Source organism: Perognathus longimembris, chromosome 17 (assembly GCF_023159225.1).
Source record: "Perognathus longimembris pacificus isolate PPM17 chromosome 17, ASM2315922v1, whole genome shotgun sequence".
NCBI lineage: Eukaryota > Metazoa > Chordata > Mammalia > Rodentia > Heteromyidae > Perognathus > Perognathus longimembris.
The window spans coordinates 47,284,636-47,305,200 of NC_063177.1; the positions used below are offsets into that span (position 1 = coordinate 47,284,636).

Consider the following 20,565-nt stretch of genomic DNA (forward strand, 5'->3'; position numbering starts at 1 on the left):
GTAAGACATTTGCACTTGTGGTTTGATTCTAATGACATTTTAATAATATCTGACTTAGCGCACTTTTTTTCACTGGCTTCCGTAATGTAAAATGTATCTCTCCAAAACTGTAGCCCCAGCTACTTGGACTACTTTATGAGCCAAGGTAAACTATGGATTTAGTGAAGCTACTGTATTGGTCTTTTTTTTTTTTTTTTCCTTTTTTGAAAGTAAGATCATGATACTTTCTTTTAATTTTGTTCTGCTTTTGAAATTAAGCTTCTCCCAATCATAGCAATAATTATCTTTCTAAAAAACGTTACCTTTTATTCTTGGAATAAGAGTTTAGCAAGTGAACCTATTTATTGAAGTATGTTATGAATTATATTATAGAGGTAATTAATCTGATATAAAGAGGTTAAAATCTTTAACAATAAATGTGCTTTTTGCACTCTTTTTGTATTTTGTGTGTTTAAAGTCACTTTAGCACATTTTATAAAATGTTCCCTTGGGGCTGGGAATATGGCCTAGTGGCAAGAGTGCTTCTCTTGTGTACATGAAGCCCTGGGTTCAATTCCTCAGCACCACATATATAGAAAAGGCCAGAACTGGCACTGTGGCTCAAGTGGCAGAGTGCTAGCCTTGAGCAAAAAGAAGCCAGGGACAGTGCTCAGGCCCTGAGTCTAATGCCCAGGACTGGCAAAACAAAATGTTCCCTTAAAATTATTTTTTGTAGTTTTATTTCAGATGGGAACAGAATTTGTTTTATATTTCTTTTTCCTCCTAAATAACATTACCTATAAAATATTTAGTAGCCACTGAAGAAAGGGTAGAAAAGAAAGTAATCCAATACAAGGTTAAAGATACGGAAATGAATCAGACCTGGTAGCTCGTGCCTTGTAATCCCAGCTACTTGGGAGGCTGAGGCCAGAGGATCCTTTTTTCCATGCTAACCTGGTCTACACAGTAAGAAAGACCTTGACTCATAAAAGGGAAACAGAAAAGATACAAAAATAACAGTTGAGCAGATTTTTATTTTAACCAAGTGTTTTATAATTTAGTTATGGTGCTTTGTTGGGTTTTACTTGCTGAAGACAAGATTCTAGCAGTGAGAGCAGTCTGATCCATCTATGCAGTTGTGAGGCAGTTCGGGTCAGAAGTGTTTTACATAACATGATTAAAGTGACAGTTCAAGTAAAGTTGCTTAGGAAGTTGTTTAATAATGACCCCAACCTTAAAATGATCCACATTTCTGGGGGTGGCTCCACAAGGAGGTATAGCCAGCTGTTAGAAGCAGTCTTAGCTGTTTTAGAAGAGTGTTTCTAGAACAGTGTTTACAATATCTTTTTACAAAACTGACACTATCTTGTTCAGTTCTTTTGTTTATGTGTCTTTTCAAATAATTTGGTTTCTGAAAAACAAGGACTATCTGACTGCTGAGTAGTTTGTATACTGAAATTACAAATTTAACTGAATAAAGAACCTTCATCCAGTTCCCAGGTCTCTGGTTAGTTTTTTGTTGTTGTTGTTGTTTTTGGCTTTTGGTGGGTTTTTTTGGCGGGGGTGGGGGGGGTCTTTTTTGGTACTGGGGATTGAACCCAGGACGTTGCACTTGCTAGGCAAGCACTTTGCCACTGAGCTACATACACCCCAGCCTCTGGTTAGTTTTTGACCTTGGGTTACTCTGGTTATTTTTGTTTATTTGTTTTGGTTTTTTTGCCAGTCCTGGGCTTGAACTCAGGGCCTGAGCACTGTCCCTGGCTTCTTTTTGCTCAAGGCTAGCACTCTACCACTTGAGCCACAGCGCCACTTCTGGCTTTTATCTGTATATGTGGTGCTGAGGAATCAAACCCAGGGCTTCATGTATACGAGGTGAGCACTCTACCACTAGGCCATATCCCCAGCCCCCTCTGGTTATTTTTGTAGACCTGCTTGCATGGGTTCCTTCACGTATCCTTCTTCATCTCCCTTCTTGTAGGTGCTTCTTACTCTCCTCCTTAGTTCCTTTTCTCAACAGACTACCCTTTCCACTCTGTTTTCTCAGACTGTTCCTAATCTTTCCAAGGTCAGGTAAGAAACAGCCTTCTGAAATAAATATCCAGTACATATTGAGTGAATAAATGAACAACTGTATACCTGAAAGTTCTCTGGGAAAGTTGTGTATTTACCCTAAGCACCCTCAAATTGATGTTGGGTTTCACTGATGTGTTTTGAATTTGGACTTTCAGGTCTTTGTCTCATGTTGAGGCTCATATCTGTCATCCTTAGAAAAGATGCCTAGATGTTTCTTTTTCATTAAAAGCAAAGAGGCAAAGCCACTCAGCATGAGGACCTGTGTGTATTTGACTTGAGCCAGTTAATGCTTCAAGAGCAAAAAAGTTCCCTCAAAGACAGGTTCCAGAAAGATTTTTCTTTTTTTTTTCTGATCAAAAATAGAGAAATACAAGAAAAGAGGAACAGCTTGAGATCTAATTTTAAACTCTAGTGTCCTCAGAATTGTTAACCTGACACTTGTCGGGTGCTTGATTATTCCGTGGAATTAATGCTACTCTGTGGTAGTTGGTATAGTGTTGGGCACTTTTCTTATTTAAATGTTCCTGTCACTGTCAGTTCAGTCCTGTTCTTTCTCAAATCTCTTCTTTGCTCTGCATATTGTCCTTATCCCCTTGTTCAAACATAGCGTGGGGTTGCTCAGGAAGCTTTCATTGGTTCTCCACTGCCCCCAGAGTGTGCCTCTTGGTGTGAGTCAAGGCAGTGGCTATCTTACTTCTGATGCCCAGGGTACATTTCGTTAGGCACCTGTTCATCCCCACATGCCCTCATTACAGTTGCTGTAGCTCTCCTTACTACCCCTCACAGAATGATCATGCTTGCTTATTTTTACTTTTTATTTTTCGGGGTGGGGGTCTCACTGTGTAATCCTGGCTGGCTTCAAACTGGTGATCCTCCTGCCTCAGCCTCCTGAGATTTATAGAGATTTAGATATGTGTTACCACACCCTGCAGTAATTACATTTTAATGTAACTAATGGTGGTCCACTAACACCTGGCATCAGATTAACTGGAATGCTTACTAAACAAAACAAGCAGATGCTCATGTGCCATCATGGAAGGATCTGGTTCAGGAATTGCTTGAGTCTGATAATGTGTATTTTTGGCAAACAATATGTGATTTGAATGAATTTGCTCCTGGTACATTGACCTCTCCCCCATGCCTTAGGCCCATGTCTGGTTAGATGCTTTCCCACTCCTCTTGGCTAGAGTACCTCTCTGGCCTGTGGTCTCCTGAGTATTGGGTCCTAACTCACAGCCTCTGTGTGCTTCAGATTCACCACATTGCGTGTGGCTCCTCACTAGCATACAAGCTCTGTGGTATGGCCTCGTTCATTGTCTTTGCATCCCCTCGAAGGGGGCCCGACACTTCGCTTTCTGTTAGACATTCTGAAGTGTGAAGAGTCTACAAGAAAAAAAATGAAATGTTCCACATTACATTAAATTACTTCTGGACAATAGAAATTACTTCTATATGCCAGTTTATGAATTTTTCAGGAAATGAAAAAAATCTTTGGAATTATATGTCATAATTTTTTGCCTATTTATGTTTAAGAATGTGTTTCTGGGGGCTGGGGATGTGGCCTAGTGGCAAGAGTGCTTGCCTCATATACATGAGGCCCTGGGTTCGATTCCCCAGCACCACATATACAGAAAATGGCTAGAAGTGGTGCTGTGGCTCAAGTGCCAGAGTGTTAGCCTTGAGCAAAAAGAAGCCAGGGACAGTGCCAGGACTGGCCAGAAAAAAAAAGAAGAAAAAAAAGAATGTGTTTCTGAAATTTGTTTAGTATTTTTGTTTGATTTTTTTTTTTTTTGAGACAGTTTCGGTTTGTAGCCCGGCTACAAACTCTTTATCCTTTCTGCCTAGCCTCACAAATTCTGTGATTATAGCATGGACCACCATGCTCAGCTATTTTTGCCACATTTGGATAGAAAAAAACACATGGAGAAATGGGAGGAGATAGCAGACAAAGTAACTAAAATTAGATTAGTAGGGTTTTTTTTCCAACTAATAATTACTAAGCTTCTAATGAAAAATGAAATAAAAGAAAACAAAATCCAGTTCTTAACATGGTCTATAACTTAAATTTTGCTGGAGATGGATGCCTGTTAGTCAGGTGGTTTTTGTGTTTTTTTTTTGGGTGGGGGCAAGGGATAGAATAGTGATTGGACAGCAGGCTCTTCATTTGTTAGTAATAACTTTGGGTGCAAACATGAATGTTTTCTTTCCTGAGTTCCCCAAAGCAAACATTTCCTTTTCTGGTTAGTTTCCATTATGAGTAAACTAAATAGTTTAACTGTGGAAAAGAAAAACCTAAAATTCACATTCTTGGTAAAACATAAGCTACCTTTCTAATTACAAACTAGCACAGTGAGGATAATATGCCATAAATGGTGTCTTAGCACCGGGTTAAATACCCCAGTATGAACCATGGCTGTCCAGTGAGTGTCACCTGTCACCGCACTCAGGCCAGGCCTCGTCTTTAAACCTTGGTCGACAGCAGCTAGGGAATTTGGTAAGTTGGGTGAAGGAATGACTGGGATGTGATAGATTCGAAGATGTAGATCAAACTAATGAAATAGCTGGGAGTCACTTCTAGGTTTATTATTATTGTTAATTTGAAGTTATTTGTTGAGAAGTATAAGAGTCTCTGGCCACACAGGACAGGGTAGCATGTGTGATGGAGATGAACTCTACCAGCTTCCTAGTTTCTGTAAACAGTTTAACATTGTCAGCACTAACACAGCTTCCTCTAACGGCCAGTCTGCCTTTACAATTCCTGAAGCCAAAAGCAGTTTCTTTGTTAATCATTCACTGGGCCTTAGCCTGGACTGGGTTTTACTCAAGTGGTGCAGTTTGTGCTTGATGAGTTACATTTCTTTACGCTGATAAGGTGCTCTATTCATGAAGACAACTACTCTGCTCAGTCTGGGTGATGCAGTAACTATTTAGCTTCATGATTTGTTTGTAAAAAGGAGCCCAATGCCAACTAAGTAAAACTAGAAACTTCTGTTTTGGCTATTTCAAGAATTAGAATGGGGGGAAGGATTTGGGGAGGGAAGAAGGTGGAAGAAAATTGAGGGAGGAGGTAACAAGTTTGATAAGAAATAAACTCACTGCCTTATGTCTGAAATGTAACCCCTCTGTACATCACTTTGACAATAAATAAATCAATTAAAAAAAGAAATAGAATAGAATCAGTCATCTGTTTAATCCCTAACATTATTTTTTTATTTGCTTTGACTGTGATTTAGTTACTTCTTTCATTTATAAAATACCATGTTTTAGGGTGAGTATTCTTTTGGGGGGGGGTTATTTGTGTTTTGAGATAAGGTTCCAGTATATAGACTGGCCTCAAACTTAGGTTCTTTGTGCCTCAGTCTCCCAAGTGCTGAGATTACAGGTGTGCAAATCACATCGAGCAAATACCATGTTTCTTTTAGAGAATTTGGTCCATATTCCGTATGAGTAAAATCAAGCAGACTTATGACTGCCAGTTAGTTACTTAAAGCCTGTTGACTATTCCCTGAGTCTAGGGTTAGTGCAGAATCTTTCAGCCTGTATTACATAAGGATTAAATATAGCACTAGAAACTTAAAAGTATACGTCTCTAGAGGTAGAAGTCCTTTCTGGTGAGCTTGATCAGATGTCATATGCTTACATTTTATCCAGACTTAGAAACCCAGGGCTGTCATATTGTTTACTTTTAAAACAAAGAGGAAGTTTTGTCCTTTGCTTATAGTTTTAATCTTTGTAAGGGTGTGTTGTGTGTGTGTGGGGGGGGTAACTATGTAAATAGGCCTGTCACTTGGTGTGCCAAGTAGAGTCTCTCTCTCTCTCTCTCTCTCTTTAATGGAAACTTGACAGTAGGATGTCTGGGTATTTGCTGCTGATGGGGAATTATAAACTATTGTAATTTTTTCTGTATGATCTTCTATATTGTGGTAATTTATGCTACTCAGAAAATGTTTATTAAATAGCAAAGAGGTGGCTAGAGCAAGAAAATAGTCTTTAGTTTGAGAACCCTTTACCTGGCATATGGACCTAAGCAGGATAAGGTTTGTGAACTTGCTTGAAAGAAGAGCTAATACTTTCTGGGTGAAATAGTCCCTGTTCATCTTTTGCAAATAGATAGCATAACTAGATAAATGGGTAGCTCTACATACTATCCCCAAGCACGTGATTATTTCTCTAGCAAAACAAAATTGATAGTGCCAATAATCACTGTTAATATTTTATTTTTTGGTGCTGATCCTGAGGTTTGAACTCAGTCCCTTAGCTTTTGTGCTTAAGGCTAGCCCTCTACCACTTGAACCACAACTCCATGTCCAACTATTTGGTGGTTAATTGGAGTTAGGAGTCTCAGGTTTGTCTGCCCAAACTGCTATTAAACCCTCAGCCTTGGATCTCAGCCTCCTGAGTAGCTAGGATTACAGGGGTAAGCCACCAGCACCTGGCTTACCTGAATGGTTTATGACAACTGCTTTGTGCTTTTCAAAGCCCTACCACATACATTATCACCTAATCCTTACTTACATGCTCTTCCATACTGATGGAAAGCTTGAGATAGCTGTACAGGTGTTTTGAACCTATACAGGCTCCTTGAGACACTTTACTCCTCAGACTGTACATGATAACAGAGTAGACACCAGAAATCCTGTCTGCTGACGTCCCAGTCACAGCACTGACCACTAAACCCTTTTGCCTGCTTTCTCAACTATTACATCCCTGGACATCATCCCTCCTTTCATTTTCTGTTCTTCTGAGTAGCCCGTTGCATACAAATAGCCTTCTCCCCATTAAGTTTTATCCTATTATTTTAATTATCTGTAAGATTTTTTTAAAAGAATATTTGGAGCTAGGTTCATGTCTATAATTAAAGCCTCTGAGATTGTGAGGATTGTGGTTCAAGGCCAGTCCAGCACAAAACATTCTCAGACCTCGTCTCAACCAAGTACACATGGGAAGTATAAAAACACAGGAGAATCCAGAGGGAAAAAACTTGGGAGTGCAAAGGAAGGTATGACATTGCTCCCCCCAAATGTATGCATTACCTGACTTATGAAATGGTAACCCTTCTATACATAACCTTTATAATAACAATAATAAAAAGTATACACAGGGCTGGGAGTGTGGCTTAGTAGCAGAGTACTTGCTTAGCATGCATGAAGCTCTGGGTTCAATTCCCCAGCACCACATACACAAAAAAAGCCAGAAGTGGCACTTGTGGCTCAAGAGGTAGAGTGTTAGCCTTGAGCACAGAGAGGCCCAGGGAAAGAGCCCAGGCCCAGAATTCAAGCCCCAGGACCAGCTAAATAAATAAATAAATAAATAAATAAATAATAACCAGTACAAAAAAGGTGTGAAGATATGGCCAGCGATAGAGCCTCTGCCTAGCATGCATGAGGCCCTAGGTTCAAACCCCAGTATTGGTAAAAACTATCTTCCCCCCCCCCCCCCAGTATTTTAGCATTGTGATGCTAGTTACCTAACTTTTTATATTTGAAACATTGATAATGTCAGGTCGTATTTATTCCTTTTCTATTTTATTAACTAACACAGTCAGGTTACAAATCTTAACATTAAATGGTAAATTTGCCTCCTTCATCCCTAGTGAGGACTGACATTGGAATTTTGTCTTCCTTGAAAGCTCGCTGTGATAGGAATCCTCCTCAGCTGATGTTCACCAGAGAACGTACATAGTTTTCTGGAAAACAAGTTCAGTTGGCAATCAGCTAGGCGCTACAGCTATACCTTGTCTTAGGGCACGTCATATGTTATTTGTACTTGTCCTTAGAGAACCACCCAGGTTTGCTTCTGTTTTGGAGAAGGGGATGTCAGAATATTGTTATTTTGTTTCATTTAGAAACTACCTGATTTTTATTTATTGTGGGGCTTGAAACTCTGGGCCTGGGTGCTGTCCCTGAGCTGTCTTCAGCTCAAGGCTAGTGCTCTACCACTTGAGCCATAGCACCACTTCTGGTTTTCTGGTGGTTAATTGGAGGTAAGAATCTCATGGACTTGCCTACGGGGGCTGGCTTTGAACCTCGATCCTCAGATCTCAGCCTCCTGACTAGCTAGGATTACAGGCGTGAGCCACCAGGGCCCGGCCTACTTGATTTTTTAAAAAGTATAATTCTGCTTATTAGCAGTTTGTGTGTATATTGTTTTTTTGTTTTTTTATTGAAAGTATTTTGTTTTCCCCTAGTCATATGGCTATATTTACCCGTAATTATATGGTGAAACTTTTTATCCATTCATTCATTTTACAAGATGTTTTTTCAAGAGTTTGCTAGAGGCTGGGGATATAGCCTAGTGGCAAGAGTGCCTGCCTCGGATACACGAGGCCCTAGGTTCGATTCCCCAGCACCACATATACAGAAAACGGCCAGAAGCGGCGCTGTGGCTCAAGTGGCAGAGTGCTAGCCTTGAGCGGGAAGAAGCCAGGGACAGTGCTCAGGCCCTGAGTCCAAGGCCCAGAACTGGCCAAAAAAAAAAAAAAAGAGTTTGCTAGAACTGCATGGCCCACATAGCAAAACATATTCAAATGGGCTGATAAGGATCAAGGAAATACTTTTGTTCTGAAAACTAGACTTCAGTGGAGTTGGCCAAAATTACTGATCTGTTACAGTGATGGTAGCTAATCTTCTAAATTGTTTCTCTCTCAGAAAAAAATGAATTAAAAAGATTTTGCTGATTTGTTTTAGTTGGATTTTTTTTTTTTGCTTTGTTTTGTCTTGGTTTTTTGCCAGTCTAGGGCTTGAACTCAGGGCCTGAGCACTGTCCCTGAGCTTCTTTTTGCTCAAGGCTAGTACTCTACCACTTGAGCCACAACGCCACTTCCAGCTTTTTCTATGTATGTGGTGCTGAGGAATCGAACCCACGGTTCATATATATGAGGCGAGTACTTTACCACTATACCATATTCCCAGCCTGATTTCATTGTTTTTTGAGCTAAGTCCTAAAACCCGTGTACTTAGTTGTGCTGCCTATGCTTTTTTCCCCTTTACTTTGTTTTCCATAGTAGTTAAAAAAGTAACCATTGTCAGACTTACTGGGTGGTGGGGTTTTTTTTGTTTTGTGTGTGTGTGTGTGTGTGTGTGTGTGTGTGTGTGTGTGCGCGCGCTGGTACTTGGGTTTGAACTGGATGCTGTCCCTGATTCTTTAACTCAAGGCTAGCACTCTATCACTTTAGCCACAACTCCACTTCTGGCGCTTTTTTTCTCTGTAGTTTATTGGAGATAAGAAGATCCTCACGGACTTTCCTGCTCCATCTGGTTCAAGCCATGATTCTCAGATCTCAGCCTCCTGATTAGCTAGGGTTACAGGTGTGAGCCACTGGTGCTCAGCCCAGACTTTATTTTGCATACAGTTTTGAGGTGATCGTGTTAGAATTGATGTGGGTTTTTGCTCTGTGGTGGGATAAACGTAAAACACAGCACAGGGCACTTGGCCAACCAGAGTTTGAGTCCTGGCTGCCAGGCACCACTTGAGTATGCACCTAAGCCTCTCTGAACTTGTATTTGCATGACTGTGAACTCAGCATGATTACAGGATCGATTATTAGTTGTGAGGATTACAGGAGATAATCCACGTAAAACCATTGGCATGGTGCCTGACATATATTAGCCATGTGACTAGCATTAGCTGTTAATACTCCCAACATGCCATATGTGTTTAGCTTTCTAAAAAGAAGGCACTGTGAGCTTTGATTGGTTTCACTGTCTAAACTTGATTGCCACTATAAAAAGCATGAATTCTGAGTAATGCCGGATGTACAACTTACATTCTGTTAGACCATATGTTTTCTCTAAAAAGACCACACATCAAAAGAGCGATTTGAGGTGGTCATTGTTACATTGGCTCTTATTGTCTGCTAATCATTTTGCTTGATTTTTAATTGCATATGTATGAAGTGGTTCTTCATTTCTTCACAGTACCTTCAAACAAGTAAAACATTTTGTAAGTGTTGGGTCTGTATCTTTATGGCTAGTATACATATTATGCACATGTGTAAATGATTTTAGAAGCAAGTTCTACAATCCTAAAGAATATGGATTGGGGTTGGGGTTTGTTTGTGGGGTTTTTTTTGAGGAGGGGTCTGAGACCAGGTCTTGAACTTGGTAGCTGGTACTCTACCACCTAAGCCATGCCCCCAATCCTACTGTTGTTATTCTTTACTTGAAATACTTAGTACCACAAGTGTTTTGAGTTTTAGATTTTTCAGCTTTTCAAGTATTTGCATATTTTAATTAGGTATGTTAGGGAATGGGAAACAAGTCTAAGCACAATCTATTTATAGTTCGTATATACTTTATATGCATAACCTGAAGGTGGATTTTTTTTTTCCCTGTCAGTTGTGGAGCTTGAACTCAGGACCTGGGCGCTGTCCCTGAGGTCTTCAGCTCAAGGCTAGTGCTCTAGACTTTCAGCCACAGCACCACTTCCAGTTTTCTGGTGGTTAATTGGAAATTAAAATCTCATGGAGTTTTCTGCCTGGGCAGGCTTTGAACCACCATCCTCAGATTTCAGCTTCCTGTGTATCTAGGATTACAGGCATGAGCCATCAGCATCTGGCCTGAGGGCAATTTTATACAATACGTTTGGTGTGCTTTTGTGACCCGTCACATAATCAAGTGTGAAATTATCCACTTGGAGTGTGTGTTTTTTTATCTTCAGATTACACCTGTGATGAAAGTAAAAAATAATTTAAAAAAATAGTAAATAGTTGTATGGTGAAACTAACCAGTATTGATCTTTGTTATTTTCACTCTGAGATTTCTGGGCAAAATTATGAAATTCTTCCAGTAATGTTTTCCTAAATGCTTTAACTATGTAGCAGGCAATATTAACCCAATCCTTATCTTCCTACTGGAGAAGTGGGGAGCTGGCCTTTGGCCTATAACTTGCCAGAGACTCCTTGGTGAGTAGCCTTCATTTCCAAGGCAAACAAACTTCCCTATTCTTATAAAATGCTTTCTGTATATGTGTGTGCTGGTATTGGGGCTTGAATTCAGGGCCTGAGTGCTGGTCCTTAGCTGTGCTCTACCACTTGAGCCACAGCTCCACTTCAGCTTTTTGCTAGTTAATTGAAGGTAAGAGTCTCATAGACTTTTCTGCCAGGGCTGGCTTTGAATCTCAATTCTCAGATCTTAGCCAACCGAGTGGCTAGCCATCAGTACCTGGCTGTTTTTGTTTTTGTTTTTAAATCATGTTGCTTTTGTGTGAGATCTTAAGGAGAGTCTCCCAGCAGAATAAAGAAATAAGGGTTAGAACTTGGCTCAAGTGGTAGAGGGCTTGCATTGTAAGTTCAAGACCCTCGTGCTGTGCAAAAAAAAAATAAATACCTAATCTAACAACCCCTGCTATTTCCTCAGGGAGCAAAATGAACAAATTGCATGTTTGTTCTTTCTCAAAAAGAGTGCTGGGGGGCTGAGAATATGGCCTAGTGGCTTATTCTTCAGTACCACATAAAAAGAAAAAGCTGGAAGTGGTGCTGTGGCTTAGGTGGTAGAGTGCTAGCCTTGAGTAAACGAAGCTCAGGGACAGTACTCAGGCCCTGAGTTCAATCCCCAGGACTAGAAAAAAAAAAAAAAAAGAAAGAAAGAAAGTGTTGGTATAGCATTTGACAGTGCTGTCCAGCATACAAAACTCTTCTATACTGCCCATACCCTTCAGAGTGTTAGCTGTGCCTTTGGTTCTTTAAGCCACAGCAGCTAAATTCAGTCTATAAATAAGATATTTTCTCTTTTTTTGTAACTCTTCTAGAAAGGTTAAAGATAAAAAGCTGGAATGATGAATAATTGGAATGAGACTCTTTGGCCTTTCAATATCCTGGTACTATTTTGGTAGCCTCTGGGTAGCTTTCATTTAGTTCTTTTTAACAGTGCTAGAGATGGAAGCTCCAGTGTATTGTACCACTGATTTACATTCCTAGTGCTTTTCTTGAAACACTCTTGCTATATCATGAAACTCAAAATCCTCTTGCCTTGGCACCCAGATGCTGAGATTATAGGCATGCATTACCACACCCAGTTCCCAGTGCTTTTTAATTTTATTTTGAGATAGTCTCACTAAATGGCCCAGAATGGCTTTAAATTTGGCATCTTTCTGTCCATCTTAAAATTATTTTTCTATTTTGAGTGGACTGGCTCAGTAACAGTTACACAGAGATTCTGTCATCCTGTGTCTGGTTGTACTCGTTCATTTTATACTAAAAGAACAACTCATGGAAGTTACTAGCAATGAGCAGCTGCTTGAGATCCCACAGTTTATTGCCTCGTTAACTGCTACAGAAGGCCTAACAAATGAGAAAATGGCCATGAATATACTTTAAGCAAATAAAATTGCAATTCAAAAGTATCATGATTAGGAGGGAGAAAGATGGCGCCGAGACAATAGGGAGGCACCCCGACTCGCACCAACTGAATAGCGAGCTGGGAACTCCAACACCCAACACTCCACCAAGAACCCAGCAAAACCAGCATCCAGAAGCAGTGGAGAAACGCAGGAAAACAAAAAGGAGCAAAAAAGAAGAACCGAAAACCTACACGGAGCCGGAGATTAATCGGGGCACCCTCCCCCCACCAGCCGGCCCTGGCCCAAACAGGGTCAGGCTGGGAAAGGGAAACCCGGCGATCGGCAGACAGGTTGCCAGGAGCGCAGAATCCATATAGCGGGAGACCCCACGGACACAAAGCAGGGTGCGGACCAAGACACACCCAGCAGCGACGAGAAGTTCGGGTCCACACCGGATTCGGACAAGGGAACCCAGCGCGGCAGAAAGAGGGAACGGGGGAGCCACCACGACACTTCGCCAACCCCTGAAGGGCCAACGGCGGTGCGGGACACGCACACAAAGCAGCAAAAGTGAGTCCCCCATAATCCCTTCCCCCAACGGGAGACCCAAGCCCGACAAAGACGATATATCTCCCTCCCTCCCCCTCCCCACTCCCGTGGGAACAAAGATTCCCCAAATCAGGCGGGAAGCTCCCAGCAGGCACTGGGAAGCCAGTCTAGCAGGGGAAGGGCGGAACAGCCCCAAGCCCCCAAAGGTTCCTGAACTGGCAGAACCGGCCCCGTCCCCTTCCCAACAGGGGCCAGGGACGGCCGGCAGGGCAAGCCCCACCCGAGGCGCCTAGACCTTGCGGACTCTTACAACTAAAATCACAGGCGCTGGAGGGCAATACCAGCCCAGCAGGGTCACCTGAGCCTGATCTCGTTCCCCCTCCTCGAAGCGGAGGCGAGGTCTGAGGGTGCCAAGCCACACCCGGACAGTCGATCCCACTGGGCCCCACACATACTGCTTCCCCCCCCCAACGGACTCGCGGGAGGGCGCAAGCACAACCCAACAACCCAGGGCTCGCTCTGGGAGGCAGACCCCACTTAAGTGCCTGTTGTAGGGGACTCACAGTGCACAGGAGGGCGGGGCCCCGGCGAAAGCGCCCGCTCTGATAGGCGTGCCCTGCACTGGTGGGCGGGGCCACAGCGACAGCACCTGCTGACGCAGACACGCCTACACAGAAGGGAGGGAAGAACTACACAGACTTCCAGATGCGCAAATCACAAAGAAACATAACTCAGTTCATCAAAGGACAAGCCAACTCGCCAGCTCCAAAAAGCAGCACGACTGGAGAGGAGATGGAGAATAAAAAAGCAAATGAGGACATGTTAACAGGAATGATCGAAACCGTCAGAAATGAAATCAGAAAACAATTCCAGGAGTTTAGAGCGGAAATCTGGAAGGACACCCAGGAAGCCAAGAAAGAAATGGAAGCAAAACTGGATACAATGCAAGCCTCGTTTAAAGAAATGGAAGCAAAAATGGATACAATGCAAGCCGCCTTTAAAGAAAATCTCCACACCCTGAGAATTGAAATGCATGAAAAAATAGATTTAAAATACAACTCTTTAAAGGAAGAAATTTCCACGATCAGAGCTGATATGACAACCATGAATAGCTCTCTGACATCCATAAACTCCGCAATTGAAACCATAACACAAAGAGTGGACCATATGGAATCCAGAATCTCTCGCCTGGACGATGAAGCAGCTGACAACAACCAGAAAATGACCACACTCCAAGAAAAGGTGAAGCTTCAGGGAAGATTACTCCAGGAACTAATGGACAAAGACAAGAGATATAATCTGCGTATAATTGGAATAGAAGAAGGAGCCGAATATCAGAGCAGAGGGCTTAATCATGTTCTCAATAAAGTTATTGCAGAAAACTTCCCCAATCTCACAGGGGACCCCATCCAGGTAACCGAAGCCTATAGGACACCTGGCAGGCCAGACCCCAGGAAAACCACCCCAAGGCACATAATATTCAAGACTACAGACCTCAAGATTAAAGAGCAAATTCTGAATTCAGCCAAAGCGAAGAAGGAAACTTTTTTCAATGGGAAGAGGATTCGAATAACATCCGACTTATCCACACAAACTTACCAAGCTCGAAGTGAGTGGAAGAACACCATCCAAGTACTTCAGAATAACAATTTACAACCTCGGATCAAATATCCAGCGAAACTGGAGTTCACATTCGAAGGGAGAACCAGATCTTTCCACACCAAAGAGGAGCTAAAGGAGTATGTGAATAAAAAACCAGCCCTACAGCGAATATTAAGAGGGGAAGCCCACCCAACAGAGATCGTAAAAGACACACAGACAGATTCAGAAAGAAACTTCAATAGCCAAAGTCCAGCAGAAACACAAGCTCACTAAAGACAAGAAGAAAAAAAAAAAACAACAGGAAAAAACAGCCCAACAAGAAAATGGAAGGAGAAAAAACACCCTTATCCTTGATCTCTTTAAATATAAATGGCTTAAACTCCCCGATCAAGAGGAGCAGACTGGCAGAATGGATCCGCAAGCAAAAAGTTGACATCTGTTGTCTACAAGAGACCCACCTTACAGCAAGGGACAAAAACAGGCTTCGAATGAAAGGATGGAGCAAGATCTACCAAGCAAATGCACCCACCAAAACGGCAGGTGTAGCCATCCTGATCTCAGACAAGCTGGATTTCTCTTTAAAGTCCACTCAAAAAGACAAAGAAGGACACTACATATTGATACAAGGAAAAATCCAGAATCAAGACATCACGGTGATAAATGTATACTCACCGAACAAAAGAGGCCCGACATATGTCAAGCAAATTCTCACAGAATTACAGAGCAAGATAGATGCAAACACAATCATAGTGGGTGACTTTAATACTCCTCTCTCTCCAAGAGACAGATCCAACACCCAGAGGATTAGTAAGGGAGCTGAGGACCTAAATAACACCATTGCCCAAATGGATCTAACAGACCTATATAGAACCTTCCACCCTACAGAGACCCAATACACCTTCTTTTCAGCAGCCCATGGATCATATTCCAAAATAGACCACGTCATAGCCCACACAAAGAACCTCAGCAAATACAAAAGAATTGACATCATCCCATGTATTATATCTGATCACAGTGGATTAAAGGTAACCCTCAACAACAAAGGATACCACAGAGCCTATACACACTCTTGGAGGCTAAACCCCACGCTGCTATCCAACACTTGGGCCACAGATCAAATTAAAGATGAAATCAACGAATTCATAAGCCACAATGACAAAGAAAACACATCACAAAGAAACCTATGGGACACAGCTAAGGCAGTACTGAGGGGCAAGATCATTGCACTCAGTACCCACATTAAAAGAATGGAAGCAGAGCAGGTGAATACCCTCACGATGAAACTAAAACAACTGGAGAAACAAGAAATGACAGAATCTAAAACGACTAGGAGGGGAGAGATTACAAAGATTAAAGAAGAGATAAATCTGATTGAAAATAGAAAGACCATCCAACAAATAAATAAGACTAAAAGCTGGTTCTTTGAGAAAATAAACAAAATTGACAGACCCCTTGCAAGACTCACAAAAAAAAAAAGAGAAGAGACTCATATACGTAAAATCAGGGACTCCACAGGAAAAATTACAACAAATACACACGATATTCAAACAATCATAAGGAGCTATTTCCAAAACCTCTACTCAACAAAAAACAATAATTTTACAGAAATGGATCAATTCTTAGAGAAGTACAAACTGCCCAAACTGAACCAAGAAGAAATAAATCAACTAAATAAACCAATAACTTACGGTGAGATACAGGAGGTAATCAAGAACCTCCCTACTAAGAAAAGCCCAGGCCCAGATGGATTCACCAATGAATTCTACAAAACCTTTAGTGAGGAGCTAATTCCAATACTCCTCAAACTCTTCCGCGAAATAGAAACGGAGGGAAAAATCCCGAACTCATTCTACGAAGCTAATATCATACTCATCCCCAAACCAGGCAAAGATCCAACAAAAAAAGAGAACTACAGACCAATATCACTAATGAACACAGATGCAAAGCTCCTCAATAAAATATTAGCTAACAGGATCCAGAAAGTGATCAAGAATATCATACATCATGACCAAGTAGGCTTCATCCCTCAGTCACAAGGATGGTTCAACATCCGTAAATCAATCAATGTAATTCACCACATAAACAGAACTAAAATCAAGAATCACATTGTTATCTCAGTCGATGCCCAAAAAGCCTTTGACAAAATACAACATCCATACCTATTAAAAGCTTTGGAGAGAACAGGAATAGATGGAACATTCCTCAAAACAATAAAAGCCATATACAACAGACCAACTGCTAATATCATATTAAATGGAGAGAAACTTAAATCATTCCCCCTAAACACAGGAACAAGACAAGGATGCCCACTCTCCCCACTTCTGTTCAACATAGTACTGGAATCCCTAGCCATAGCAATAAGGCAAGAGGAGGACATCAAAGGGATCCACATCGGCAAGGAAGAAATCAAGTTATCCCTATTCGCAGACGACATGATCTTATATCTCAAGGACCCAAAAAACTCAGTACCCAAACTCCTACATCTAATAAACCAATTTGGCAAAGTAGCAGGATACAAAATCAATCCACAAAAGTCAGCAGCTTTTCTGTACACCAGCAATAGACAAACAGAAAAGGAAATTATGGAAACGATTCCATTTACAGTAGCCAAAAAAAGAATAAAGTACCTAGGGATCAACTTAACCAAGGACGTGACGGACCTATTCAATGAAAACTACAAAAATCTAATAAGGGAAATCAAAGAAGACACAAGGAGATGGAAAGACCTCCCATGCTCATGGGTAGGCAGAATCAATATAGTGAAAATGGCCATACTGCCCAAATTGTTATACAAATTCAATGCAATACCTATCAAAATCCCAGCCACATTCTTCACTGAAATAGAGAAACCAATCCATAAGTTCATATGGAACAGCAAAAAACCTAGAATAGCCAAAGCAATTCTAGGCAAAAAACATAGTGCAGGAGGTATCACCATACCAGACTTCAAGCTCTACTACAAGGCCATCATAACAAAAACAGCATGGTATTGGTATAAAAACAGATCGGAAGACCAGTGGATTAGAATTGAAGACCCAGAAATAAAACCGCACTCTTACAGCCAACTGATATTCGACAAAGGAGCTAAAGACATACAATGGAATAAACATAGCCTCTTCAACTACTGGTGCTGGGAGAACTGGGCAGCCATATGCAGAAAACTCAAAGTAGACCCAAGCCTATCACCATGCACCAAGATCAACTCAAAATGGATCAAGGACCTCAACATCAGACCTGAATCCTTGAAACTACTGAAGGACAGAGTAGGAAAGACACTAGAACTTATAGGCACAGGAAGGAACTTCCTGAATAGAGTCCCAGGCGCACAACAAATAGGGGAAAGACTCAACAAATGGGACTACTACAAATTAAAAAGTTTCTGCACAGCTAAGGTCATAGCCACCAAAATAGAAAGACAGCCAACGATATGGGAAAGGATATTTACCAGCACAGCAACAGACAAAGGCCTGATATCTGTCATCTACAGAGAACTCAAAAAACTAAGCCCCTCCAAGCCCAATAAACCTATTAGGAAATGGGCAAAAGAGCTAAAGAGAGACTTCACAAGAGAAGATATAAAAATGGCAAAGAAACACATGAGGAAATGCTCAACATCCCTGCTAGTAAAGGAAATGCAAATAAAAACAACCCTGAGATACCACCTCACCCCAGTTAGAATGGCCTATACTCTGAACTCAGGAAACAACAAATGCTGGAGGGGCTGTGGGGAAAGAGGAACCCTTCTCCATTGTTGGTGGGAGTGCAAATTAGTACAGCCACTTTGGAGAACAGTATGGAGGTTTCTCAAAAAGCTCAATATAGACCTACCCTATGACCCAGCCATACCACTCCTAGGCATCTATCCTAAACAGCAAAACCCAAGATATCAAAAGGACATTTGTACTTCCATGTTTATCGCAGCACAATTCACAATAGCCAAAATTTGGAAACAACCCAGATACCCCTCCACAGATGAATGGATCCAAAAAATATGGTACTTATACACAATGGAATACTACATAGCGATTAGGAATGGTGAAATATTGTTATTTGCAGGGAAATGGTCAGAACTCGAACAAATAATGTTGAGTGAGACAAGCCTAGAACACAGAAAACAAAGGGGCATGATCTCCCTGATATATGACTGTTAACAAAGGGAGATGGAGAGACAGTAGAGACCAAGTCTGTGAACACTGTATATGTGCTTGATACATTGTATACTGCATATGGGTCTACCTGACCTAGACAAGGGATGGGAAAACAGGTTGTAAGATATCACAAGAAATGTACACAATGCCCTACTATGTAACTGCACCCTCTTTGCACAGCACCTTGTAAAAAAAAAAAAAATTTATGTTCAATTGATAATAAAAAAAAAATAAAAAAATAAAAAATAAAAAATAAAAAAAAAAAAAAAAAGAATAAATACAGGAATCCAGAGATGGAAAACTAAAAAAAAAAAAAAAAAAAAAAAAAAAAAAGTATCATGATCCCTAAACTGACTTTATTGATGTTTATAAACCTAAATAATTGAGTACTATGCACTTACAAAGTTGCATATACTATTTTTCTTAACCCAAAAAATTAATAGGAATAGCATGCCTGAGCCAATTCATTTGGAAATATATCAGTACAAACAGATTATTTTTTTTTCAAATTTTTATTATCAAACTGATGTACAGAGAGGTTACAGTTTCATACGTTAGGCATTGGATACATTTCTTGTACTGTTTGTTACCTTGTCCCTCATACCCCCCTCCCTCTTCCCCTTTCCCTCCCCCCCAAACAGATTATTTTTAACTGTTACTAACTTGCCACATTTTCAGCAAAACTGTCTTTAGTTGCTATAGCTTCAACAGTGATAGGATATTGAACTGTTAGTAACTCTGTGGTCTATGTTTCAACCTAAACTATTTCAAGGAGAGATATGTTTGCTTAATTGTTTCTGGACTTTTAAAATTATATCATGTTGGGATAAATGTAATCAGTTTTAAGGTTGCTATTTCAGTTTAATAAGCGAAGCAAAGTCTTCCCCCATTGTGTGATATTTTCACAGTTGGCCTTAATGTAAATCTCTCTTTCAAAAATGGAATATTGTATTTAAAAGTTCAATAGAAATATATTTTAAAGGGATATATGTGTCTGATGTCTTATATGATTATATTTTTGTGTGTGTGCAACTATTGAGGTATAGAACATTACTTTAAGACTGATTTTATTTTGATTTGAGACTTTTCCCCTCAAATGGGAAAGGTAAATACAGAAGTAAAGATTGCTGCGGGCAGGGAACCCCTGGGAAGCATGACAGTAGGAAGCTTCTCCAGAGCTGTCACATGGCTGGGCATGTAGCTGGTGCCTTTGTGTGAGCTAGTTGTTTTATTGAACCAGCAGAGTAATTTCTCTGTTGATCTTGTTAGTTGGAAGGGCCCACATGAAATAGGCAAACAAATACATAACTATACATGTGCTCAGTGCTCTGAAATGATGAGCAATGAGAAACCAAGAGGCTGGGCCAAGAAGGTGACATTTTGGCTAAGACCCCATCAGTGGTGCATCCAGACATAAGTTTGGGGAAGCACTCCATAGGCAGGAGGAGCTCAGGTGCCTGAGTCAGCAAAGCCTACATGCCTGTGAATGCGAACATGGAGGAGACAGGCAGCCACATGGTGGTTGGAGTTCTCTGAATGTATTGGGAAGCCACCAAAGGCAAGATCATTCAGGCTGCCATGTAGATTGCTGCAAGCTGGTCAAGAGCCTTGGTGATGGGCTTGGGTGTTAACCTGCTCCCCAAGTTAGGAAACTTGCAGAATTAGCCATTATCTCTCAATACATAGGAGCCAAAGAGATGAAGAGAAGAAAGTAGATTCAGGGTGTGCTTTGTAGGGAAAGTCATTTGGTTTTGATATAGGGGTGGCTAACCTATCTCTTCAAAGGGCCATTTGGATTTTTTCACCTCATTAACTGACCATACACAATTACCAGTATAGGCAGTCAGTTGTCCATTGGCATTACCTGTCTATCCCCTCATGTACCAAATGATATGGCCAGTGCACCAGACATTTCCAGCTCTGGGTGGGAAAGTTA

General features: G+C 41.0%; 1 protein-coding gene and 1 long non-coding RNA gene across 2 annotated transcripts in view; one reads left to right on the plus strand and one right to left on the minus strand.

Moving 5' to 3' along the window:
- The window catches only part of Gna13 (G protein subunit alpha 13), a 47,320-nt gene that overhangs the window by 3,432 nt on the left and 23,323 nt on the right, over window positions 1-20,565 (plus strand). The window lies entirely within an intron of this gene.
- On the minus strand, window positions 234-12,383 carry LOC125365238. The gene is made up of 3 exons (XR_007213676.1): window positions 12,198-12,383; window positions 4,774-4,777; window positions 234-284 (listed from the first exon to the last, which is right to left on the minus strand). It is a non-coding gene; the product is annotated as an uncharacterized LOC125365238 (long non-coding RNA).